This window comes from Tiliqua scincoides, chromosome 5 (assembly GCF_035046505.1).
Source record: "Tiliqua scincoides isolate rTilSci1 chromosome 5, rTilSci1.hap2, whole genome shotgun sequence".
Lineage (NCBI taxonomy): Eukaryota > Metazoa > Chordata > Lepidosauria > Squamata > Scincidae > Tiliqua > Tiliqua scincoides.
The window spans coordinates 29,092,931-29,104,765 of NC_089825.1; positions in this window are offsets into that span (position 1 = coordinate 29,092,931).

Here is an 11,835-nt window from a genome sequence, read left to right on the forward strand (position 1 = left end):
ATTTACTATCATTATTAAAAGATTATACAAAGTAACCTGTTAAAAGTACAGGTCTGTAACATTTCCTCAAATGCAGTCACATACCATGGTAGCATCAAGTCTAGTATATTAAAAATAAAATATTGAAATGAATGGGGACCCACCTGAAATTGGCTCACGACCAACCTAGTAGGTCCCAACCCACAGTTTGAGAAACACTGAATTTATGGAATACTAGGAAGTATTTTTTTAATTAAGGGAATATCTAACGAAATTTCCCAACTCTGTTTTTAGCTGATTAGGTATTGCTTTCATCGTACAAAGGTAAAGCGATGGAAAAAATAAATACGGTTCTGATTCACCAGAACAACTTGTGTTTTGTCTCGTGTTATTTCCCCTTGTATTTAACTCGGGGCTGGCCCAAGGCGTCCTGGGGTGGCATACCAAAAGCTGTCCTCTTATTCAATGATGTGCCCTCCTCTGCTCCTCCCTCTCTTCTGTGTTCTAGTTCAGCACCTTTATCCCCTTCATATTTTGTGTTCTTTCCATCTCAGTTTTATCTTCCTGTTCAGTTTAGTTTTCCTTTTACATTGCAAAGCCATGAAGGGTTTGCAGAGGTCAGAGCTGGGCAGATGAGGCCCAGGAGGAAGGCAAGGAGAGCAGCAGTGGCTGCTGCTGAATCCTAAACCTCCTCTCTAGAAACAGAGACACAGATCATCTTGGTTCTGTATCCGCTAAATAGCGGTTGTAAATCCATCAGGGCTGCCTGGGCTTGATGGGGGGTAAGGAAACTGTTCTCTTACCCCAAGGAGACTTCTGGGAGCTTCCCTGGGCCCATAGGCTACCATTTTGGCAGCCATTTTGGCACCGCTGTCTTCCTGGGCTCCAGGGAAGCATAGGAGTGGGCCCTAAGTGGGGATGTTACTGATTGGGCTTAAAGCTACATCCTAGGTCTGAAAATAATTGGAGATGACAGAGTTAGGGTTCTCAGTACTTGAATTGTGGGAGAATGGGGACCCTCACTAGCCACAAGTCCTGCCCTGACTCCTAGTTTATCAATATCTTGCCCCCAATAGCAGTATTTTTCAACAAGTGATACTAATATTTATTTAGGTAATGTTTTCTGGGCACGTAGAGTGCTTCACATGTATTACCATGCTGTCTTCCTTGCCCATACCTTTTCCATTCACCGGAAGATGAATACCATCAGGGATCTGAGGCTGAGGCTTGCCTTGGCTTGCCTAAGGCCACCTAGTACGTTCATGGCAGAGATGAGAGTTGAACTGGGGAAGGTCTGGACTTCCAACTCGGCCTCTTAGCACTAGTGGTACTTCACACCATGTAGGTGGTAATTGGCCCCACTGCCCTGGTGACTGTATGGCAGTACCCCACCTGTCTTGACCTTACTTGAAGTGGAGATGGTTGGGGTAGTGTGCAGCAGTGGGCAAAATGGGACTGTGCAGCTGCCTGGCCCTTCAGGAAGGATGTAAGAAGACCCCTGTTGCATCAGGCTGAAAGCCCATCAAGGCCCATCCCTGTATCTCACAGTGGCCCACCAGAAGCCTCAGGGAGCACACAGACAAGATACCGATATTCTGTTGCCACTCCCTTGCATCTGGCATTCACAGGTAGGCTGCCTCTAACTCCATAGTAAGACATGGTGGAGGAGGTGGAGAGTCCCTAACTGTTGGGCAAACTGTCCACTCTTGTGCACAGCAGCCATGTTAGCGGTATGGGTGGAGGTATGCACAGAAGTGGTCCCTGCAAAAAGTTGTATTTGTGCAAATGAAAAAGGTTGAAAAAGCATTCTCCAAAGAGTGTCTTCCAAAGAGTAACTAAGGGAGACATTCTCCAAAGAGTGTCTTCCAAAGAGTAACTAAGGGAGACAAACAAAAGTCCCCCGAATATTTGTGGTGGAAGATCCTGCTATAGGGTAGGGCTTTAGACTGGATCACTTTGGGTTTCTTTTCAGTCCAGTGATTTTTCCATGCTGGGCCCAAATGTAGTTGAGTAAAAAGAATGGAATGCTCTGTGTGTATGTTCAATTCCCTTTGCTTTGGCTGACAGAACAGGCTCACCCACCTCGCCCAGATCTCCAGCAGCAACAAGCACAACCTGATACAGATAGGTGAATGCACTCTCAATGACCTTGGGAAAGTGTGTTCTCTGCAGTTCAGTAAAACATTTGTGTCCAGTATTCAAAGACACAGTAAAAAAAGGGCACTATCATAGGTGTATAATGCCCATTAGACCTTTTCCATAAACTCTTTCTGAGGAACACAGAGTACTTTGTACATTCATTGAGAGATGCTCTAATGACAAAGAACCCCACCCTAAACATTTATTTTGGGAGGAGCATGGAAATGCCATAAAAATGATGGGCCTGTCACTTAAGGAAGTTGGCGTAGCTTTACCGTATGAAGCCTGCAGCTGGCTTGCCAGTATTCTGGAGCCCATTTTGAGAGAAGTGTTATGGCAGGACTGGGTAAAGAAAGGCTTCATGTTGGAGCTCTTCCTCAGGCAGGCCATCAGTGTGTTTTCCCAGCCACTGGATTGCACATAGAGTCATACTGATCCACCTTACAGACCTGCATTTAGGATTACGGAATGACAGTGCATAGCAAGAAGCTCTTTGACTACTTGAAATACACTATAGAACTTAGTGCTAAGGTTGTAAATGCTTGCCCTTGAAAGATGCCTCTTAATAGCAGCATAGGCGGAAGAAATCTGGTAGCTGTAACTTCTCATAACACTAGGCATTTGGAACATCTATTTACTATTTGACATTTTTATCCTTCCAGAAGCTCAAGGTGGTGAATGGGATTCTCTCCCTTCCATCCTTTCCTCTCAACAAGGTCACCTGGTGAGTGACATGGGTGAGCAGGGATTTGTATATGGGTCTCCGTGATCTTTTTTGTGTCATGTTTAACCACTACACCACTTGCATCTCTTAAAGGAACAGGAACCCCTATGTGAATTTCATAGTCGTGGGCCTTGCAGTCATCTTGAGAGTTTTGTGACAACTAATTTAAAGAACTGTGTTAATTACCACAAGTGGGTAAGTCAGCAGGTAATGTATTTCACTGCACCTGGTTAATACCTAATTCCTAGAAATAAAAGAAAAATGAAGTTTGTTTGGTTTTTTTCCTTACATAAAGAAAAAGAAGCCTAACTTTATTTAAAATATCTTTGCTCTACTTTTCCCCCATTGCCATGGGCTCCTCGGGTAGCATCCATAAAATCCACACAAGTGTAATGCAACAATCAAACAGGAAAAAAAGCCAGAGGTGGCAGTACCAAAAAATCACAAAAACATCAGTGATGCTTAAAAATATAGGAGCATGCATACAGTGGAGCATCACAAAAAAATAAAAGCAGCAATAAATGATAACCAAGCAGTATAAGGTAGCCATTAAAAGTGGCAATAAAAGCAAACATAACATTGTAAAACCAACACAACACTACACAGATGCCAAACTGAAATAAAAATGTTTTTATTTCCCCTTGGAACACTTTGACGGAGGGGGCAGTTTGTAACTCATATGGGAAGGAGTTTCCTAACTGCTGTGCCACAACTGAGAAGGCCGTACTCTTTGCTGCCACCTCCCCCCTCTTCTTTAGGGGGTAGTACATGCAAGAGGGCCTTCTCTGACAACCTCAGGGTGTGGGCCAGAATTTATGGGAGAAGACGATCCCTCAAAGATTCTGGTTCTAAGCCTGTAAAGGGCTTTAAAGGTCAAAACCTTTAAACTTCAGAAGCTTTCAGGCTTTAGCGTACTAACTGATGACCTTTTAATAGAACACTTGTTCTACACATGGATGCAGCAGTTATAAATTTCTGGATTCTCATATTGGTTGACTTCTGACATTTCAAGAACATCTCAGGAGGTTATATATTGCATTTTTCCCAGCACTGTTCCTGTGTGTAATATACAGTTCCAAAGGCTGAGGACCACTGCATTGCTTTCAGCAAACCAGATGACTGCATTCTATATTTTAGGATAGCAGATTTCCTCTCTATTTAAATCTCTTGTCGTTGATTAAAGAGTTTAAATTAGCATTTCCAGTCAAGGGCAATTTCTTACTTTAATTGCAATTCCCTGTAGAATTTCTTTTTTTTTTTTTTAATGTGTGCAATATTGATTTAACATTATTATGCAAAGAATGCTAAGCTCATGAAACTACATCAGAAAGGAAGATGTATTTTTATATAATGGCTAAGTATGTTTTTCCAGCAAGGAGAGATTTCATTCTAGTATCCAGTTTCTGCTACTCATCAGGCACCATGAGTAAGTCCACTGCGGAATGGGAATCATGCTAATGGTGTATGATAGCAACCCTAGATCAAGAAAACACTTTATTTGGACCATCCTCAAGTCCTATTCAGGAGTCAGTGGATGTCAGTGCAGAGGTAGTCATAGCTCAGTGGTAGAGCACATGCTCTGTATGAATGTAGAAGCTCCCAGATGTAGCTGTCAGCTTTTTCCCCAACTGAGGGTAAACTGACATTAAAGTAATTGAGGTCAATCTGAAAAAGTGATTGTGAAGAAGGAGAAAGTCATGCTACATCCAGGAAGCCTTTTTTTCTTTTACATAAAGTTGAAACAGATGCAAAGGTTTCTTCGCCTGATTCAGTATAAGTCTTCTTGATACGTAGATAATACTCCTTTGCCATATTAGGTATAAAGGCCTCACCCTGAGACCTCTTGGGAGTTGTTATGCGGAGATGCACAAATGTACTCTTAGCACTGGTTAACTCTTTCTCTCCTCCCCCCAAGCACAAGACCAAATGCAACAGAGAAGTAGTTAATCTTGTTAGTACTGTTCTATTTTAAGCAGTTCTTTGATGCTTCACAATCTATTAGGCTCTTTATATAATGCCATTTGATTAGAGCTAATGAAGTACTTCCCAGAAGGAGGGGAGGGGATCCTGAAACAGTTCACCTGCTTCTTCAGAGGTTGCTTTTGTCCTCCAAATATATTTTGCCAATCCTTTTAAATAGCATAGTAATGGACCTCTTGTGATCTGGTCAATTTATTTATCCATGGGAGGCAGTGACTGGATTCCCCTGTGATAGGGAGAAGACTGAAGGGAGTCTTTAAAGAAGTTTTTGTACACCCGCATCATCTTATCAATGAGACTACCTCCAGAGAAGGGATGCAAGATCCTTTGGTAGCCCAAACACAGATGGGGAAACCCCAGAGCCTCAATATTCCCCTGAGGGATGGTCAGAGGCCACCTCAGATGATACCCAACCTGATAAACCTTCAGTAATTGGGAACTAATGTCCGCTGTCAGGACCCGCTTCTCAGCTTCAGACCCTTCTTCACTTACTTGAGTTCTCAGGAGAAGTGGCAATGATGAACCTGTTAACACTGTGCACATTTGCAACTCCAGCTGGTGTCCTTGGAAAGAAGAGGAAGCAAGCCATGCTTATCTTCCAAATCCTGACTAGCCTAGACCCTGGGAAGATACAAGAAGAGGCAGAGCCTCCTGAGCTGCTACTAAAGCTCCAAGCCCTCGCTGCTCAGTGCTAATGTAACAGCTCTACCAGGTATCTCCTTATTTGGTTTTGTAGACCCAGATCTGGCAAAGATGGTCCAGGGTTCTGACTCTGTATCTGTTCCTTCCACTTGGAACCTTCCTCACCATTAAAGGTTGGTGAGAAACAGCTACTCCTTCATCTCAAGTCAACAGGCAGAAGAATACATAGGAGTTTTAATGGAAGCTTTCAGCTGATGGGGGCCCAGCTTGCAAACTGCTGTATACTGCCAATTAAACTGGGGGCAGGGGAGGTCACATGCAAAATCTCGGGGGGGGGGGGGAATGCAACAGAGCCAGTACAACTATTGTACCAGATCTGGAATATTTTGTTGTCACTTGCATCCAAAATTGTCCCCTTGGTCTTTCTAAGGTCCAGTTGTAGAAAGTCTACCCACTTGAACTACACTGTCAGAAACAGAGTCAGCTCTGGACAAAATGGCACCCCCTGGAGCAAAATGTTTTCATTCGCTCCCCACCCCCTGATTTGCTCAGCTTTTGAATGCTGTGCCTTGTTTATGATTGCATTTGTAGTCCCTTCCCACAACTTTGATGTCTGCATGCATGTTTTATTCCTGTAATGCCAGATTTGTACACACTGACTGGTAAATCTATATTCATTCATGTCATATTCAAGAAACAAATGTGTGCCCTCTCATCTCCCAGAAGTATTTTAATATTAAGAATAGCAGAAATGTCTTGCATCCCTCAGAAGCCGGCTGTCCCTAAAACTGGCCCTGGACAGATGTTCTCAAATTCACATTTGTTTAATTTGTTAAATGTGGGAGGAAAGAACACACACATGCAATTATATGTGACTGAAATGGTGATGACTGTGTCAGTTGCAGTGGTTGTATGTAAACAGGTACCCACCTACCTCCAACTCACACACCAGTTTGGGAAAGAGCTGTACATCATGGATAGAGCAGTGATGTGCAGTCTGGGGAGGCAGAGCCTTACCAGACCCAACAAGGAAAAAAAAAGCTCCTTGCCTTTCCGCACTTCTCCTTTCTTCATTATAACGCACCCATTATAATACATAAGGAAGCACCCAGTAGCTGATTCGCTGTAATCAAGGCTGGGTTCCAGTGAAAAAAATAAGAACTGGTAGGGTGCCTGTGTCAACAATCTCTGGGGAGGCAGCAGGAAGATTTGCCTCAGCAGGTTAGGCTATAATCATGGGTGTCTTCCAATTTTTATTTTTTTTTAAGTTGCTGGCTTCCAATCAAAAAACAGCAGGACACCTTCATCAACCATCTCTGGGGAGGCAGCAGAAAGAGTTGCTTCAGCTCTATTCTTAAAAAGCCATGAAAAAAGCAGGGACTCTGTGCGAATGATCACTCTGTATAGCACCAGGAAGGGCAGCTTTTTGGTTGCCACAGGGAGTATGTCACTGAGATCTCCCTAGTTCCAAGTGGGGGAAGCTGGGTTAAAAAAAAAAAATTATTTCTCGGGGGGAGGGGTGAGAGAGTGTGCTTCAGAGACTAAGCTTATTTATTTCCGGAGTATGTGTTTTTATGAGACTGAGCTTAAGGGGGGGGGAGTGAATGTGGATTGCCTCCCCGGGCTTGGACCTCACCACACATCACTGGGATAGAGCACATGTTGTGCATGCAAAAGACCCCAGGCTTAATCCCTGACATCTCCAGGTAGGGTTGCAGAAGACCCTTGTCTGAAACTCTGGAGAGCTGTTGCCTATCACTGTTGACAGTACTGAGCTAGATGGATCAAGGGTCTGACAGGCAGCTATTTGTGTGTACTGCTTCCTTATGAAGAAAAGTATAAGCCTGAGGGTATTTGCATGGAGGGGAATCAATGTCACGGGTACATTTGTGAAGCAGCCCAGTGGTGAAAGACTGGTGAATAGAATTGAAATATTTTTTCACTAGTTTTGGTTTATAAACATTTTCTAAAGGGTGAGAGGAATACAAATATAATATAAAGTGCACTTTCTCACATTTACTAACTAGACATTCATGCCTAATTCCTAGAGATGTTCTTACACTTTTTTATTTTTTTCCACAGATTTCGTTTTTTCCCCAAAGAGGAAAAATGCAGAAAGTGGTGTTGTGTATTTTTATTCCAGAGACACGTTTTTTAATAAGTTGTCATAAATTACAATTGGTTTAAAATTGTACTAGGTAGGTGATATAGTTGGTGTAGTGTCAGTAGATGCAACTGCAGTCATTACCCATGCACACACACACACACACCCCGCCATCCAGCCCATTATGTATTTATTTTTCTGCAAGTTTCCCAGTTTATTTTTTTGCCAGTTTGGGTTTGTTTTTGTAAACAAAATGAGAAGTGCAGAAAGCAGTGTTATGTATTTTCATTTTGTTATCACCAAAAAAAATCACACCTCTACTAATCACTATAAGAACATAAGAACAGCCCTGATGGATCAGGCCATAGGCCCATCTAGTCCAGCTGCCCTCACAGCAGCCCACCAAATGCCCCGGGGAGCACACCAGATAACAAGAGACCTGCATCCTGGTACCCTCCCTTGCATCTGACATCACCCATTTCTAAAACCAGGAGGTTGCATGCTGACTGTAGGTATTTGCGTCCCTCACTGAAAACTCTAGTGTGAGCATCATAATTTATTTCCCTTTCTGGAAATATGTGTATTTTGCAAAGTTATACATGTCACACATGTGTGACCTAAAACATTATTTTTAAACTCTCAAGCACATGCCTTCTGCACAGTCTTTACGAGTAAAACAAACTGTTGAGTACCAATGAGTTACAGCAAAAGAATGATGCTCTTTCTCACAGTTATTTTGCTATGTGCAGGTGTATACTGTGGTTATGAAAAGGAAGTGGGTGGTTTGCTGGCATGTGCATTGCAGCGAGCCTCTTCTGCATTTTTAAGTCCAGGCTGTGGCTTATATTTTTGTTTCACTGGAGTTACATATTTCAGTTTTGATTCTATTCTATAGCATTTTAGAAAAGTGAGCAAGCAACAGAAACCGTTAGCTAATTAGATGCAGTGCTGTGACAATCTTTTGACATCCATAGGGCTAACAAACAACAAAGGTTTATTTGTAAGGGAAGGGTTGTAGCTTTGGTGGTGGCACATTTACTTTGCAAGCAGAAGATTCCAGGTTCAATCCCCAGCATTTCCAGACAGGGCAGAGAAAGGTTCCTGTCCAAAACCCTGGAGCAGTGGTTCTCACACATTTAGCACTGGGACCCACTTTTAGAATGAGAATCTGTAGGGACCCAACGGAAGTGATGTCATGACCAGATGTGACATCATCAAGCAGGAAAATTTTAATAATCCTAGGCTGAAATCATACCCACAATCCTACCCAGGAGTAAGTCCCATTTACTATCATTGTTAAAAGAATATACATAATAGCTTGTTAAAAGTACAGATCTGTAACATTTCCCCAAATGCAGTCACCATGGTAGTCACCATGGTAGCATCAAGTCTAATATATTAAAAATAAAATATTGAAATGAATGGGGACCCACCTGAAATTTGTTCACAACCCACCTAGTGGGTCCCAACCCACAGTTTGAGAAACACTGCCCTGGAGAGCCACCATCAGCCAGCATTGACAATACTGACCATGATGGAGCAATGATCTGGTTCAGGATAAAGCAACTTCCTGCATGAATCAATTGTCTTCATCTTTTTTCAGATTTAAGATGTACTTCAAAGCCCCAACTTATGACATGACATCCAGTACCATAGCTAGAAGGGGTCAAAGCACTAAGTTTTGCAGGTACCTGAACATGTAATGCAAGCTGTCCCTCCTCCTTGGAGCCATTACCAGTGGCTAGAACAAAACAGAGGTGTCTCTTCCATTTTGCTGTAGCTGCCCAGAGTGGCTTCAGAGGGAGAGGGGCCACTTTGACCCCCTCTAGCTATGCTACTGATGACGTTCACTTTTTTTTTACCTGTCTCTTTTTCACTCTACTTTCACTTTATATTTTTTTTCTTTTCTTTAACCCCCCCCCCCCCAAAAAAAAAAAAGAAAAACCGATAGTGGCCTTGTACATTACCTACACAGTCATACTCAATAGAAGGCATTTTTCTATGTTCCTAAATATGATTTAAATAGAGCCATATTCTGTTTCTCAAGGAAAAAGCTATTCTCAGCCAAAAAAGGGAGGTAGTAAGATTTTTAAAGGGCTTGGCTGGCCCATCCATGAGACCAATTGAGAAGATTGGCAGGGGATTCCCACCATGGAGTGGTCTCACTAGGCAGCAGTCTTGAGTCTGATTCTCCATCAGGTAGGTCCTTTGGTTTCAATCTCCTTGGTCATCTGAGCATCCTGCTTTCAGTTGTCCAGTGGCAGTCTTCTGTGACTGTAGTGATAGTGGATTCCCATCATTTTGAGAGTCTCTATAAGAGGTCTTTTTGGTGTTCTTCTATGTCCCCTGATGGGGTAAGAGAATGAGGGATGTTAGGAAGATGGGGCAGGAAAATGAGCAGGGGGGTGAGAGGACAAAAAAAGAGGTTACTGTTCTGGCTCATAGTTTAAACTTGTCCCCGCTTGATCTCAGCCACCAGATTGCAAAGCAATGTGAGCCCAGACCAACATTTCACAACCACTCACAACTTCTTAAGAAACAGATATGGAGAATAGGAAGCATGGCAGAAGAAGACAGGAGTGAGAAGAGATAAAGAAAGAGCAAAGGGCAGATGTATTTAACCAGAATGGAAGGAAATAACAAATAAAATAAATAACAAATAAGCAAATAAAATAAATAATAAATAAAATAAAGACAGTAGATAAAAGATAATCTGCACAGAGGCCCTTTAAAAAAAATGATTTTCCCTACATGACCCTACCCACTGTCCACAGGACAATATCCCAAGCTTGCATAATGTGTGGCCCTGCTATGAACATATCAAGTTGCCTTATACTGAATCAAGCTACTTACCCATTTAGTGCAATACTTTATGTATGTATTGGTAATGGCTCTCCAGACAGAAATTTTTCCTGATGCCAAGGATTAAACCTGGAACCTTTTGCATGCAAAACAAGTGCTTTACCATGGAATCAAAGCCCCTCCCTGTCCTACAGCTCCTGTCCTGCCCTTATGGCAGTTGGTAATACTTGCATGGTTCCTACATTGGGGGCTTTAAATCAGGGGAAATGTGTGTTGCAGTGCCAGAGAAGGGAAGAACATAACATTCTAAATCAGGGGAAATGTGTGTTGCAGTGCCAGAGAAGGGAAGAACATAACATTCTAAAAAGGACATCATCATCAACAATTGCAAAGGAACAAAAGAAGCAGAAGCTTCATGAAATGGCAAGGCACTGCTGGAGGGGAAAGGGTGTGGTTTTGCCAGCATTCACTGCATGAAGCAAACAGTTTGTGATCTCATGATTTCAGTGCTACAGCTGTGGAGCACTGGACCTCTAAAAATGTTTTACATGAATAAACATGAAACTTGTTTAAAGTTCATCAAATGCTGTTGGAATGAAGTGGTGTTGCTCATGGCCTTGATATCATAGCCATTAGATGCCCATGAAGCTTTTATAACTCTATTTCCACATAACACTTACAGTGGTAACTGATGCATTCACCAGGGGTGGGGTGGGATTACATCGCTCAGTGACAAAATAATTCAATGCAAGAATAGGGAAAATGCCATTTGTCTGCCATTATGGGGAAAATATGATTTGCCTACCATCAAAAAGCCACTGCATCTAAAAATGGCATTGTGATCCCATCCTACACAATTATTGTGCATAAGAAACATCCGGAGAATCCTGTTGTCCATTTCTGAGAATTAGGATCACCACATGGAGGTTGTTTCCATGCCCACATAAAAGTACTAATTTTGGTGAGTTCAGAAAGGGTAACCATATTTGCAGAGATCAGGGCATCCATGGCAATCTCCAAAGAGAGGCACTATTTCTCATAAATGTGTGCACAATTTTAACAAAAAGTTTTTGTTTGTTGTTAATATATGAAAGTGGGAAATTCCACCTGTAGAACAGTAGAACAGCGATTTTCAACCAGTGTGCCACAGCACATTGCTGTGCTGCGAATGGTCTGCTGGAGTGCTGCAGAACTTTGGGAGAGGGTCATATATTAGCAGGACCATTGGGGGATGGGAGCCCCTGGACAGCACTGCAATGTGCCTTGTCAATTGTCCAAAAACTGATGGTGTGCCTTGACAATTTTAGCACCTTCTGGTTGTGCCATGAAATGAAAAAGGTTGAAAATAGCTGAGCTAGAGGAAGCCATCAGGTATGACCCCCAAAGTTAATTTAATGAAGATTGAAGAAATGAATGCAGGCATTGTGAAAAGCAATGACGAGGAAAATAAATGAAATGGATAATA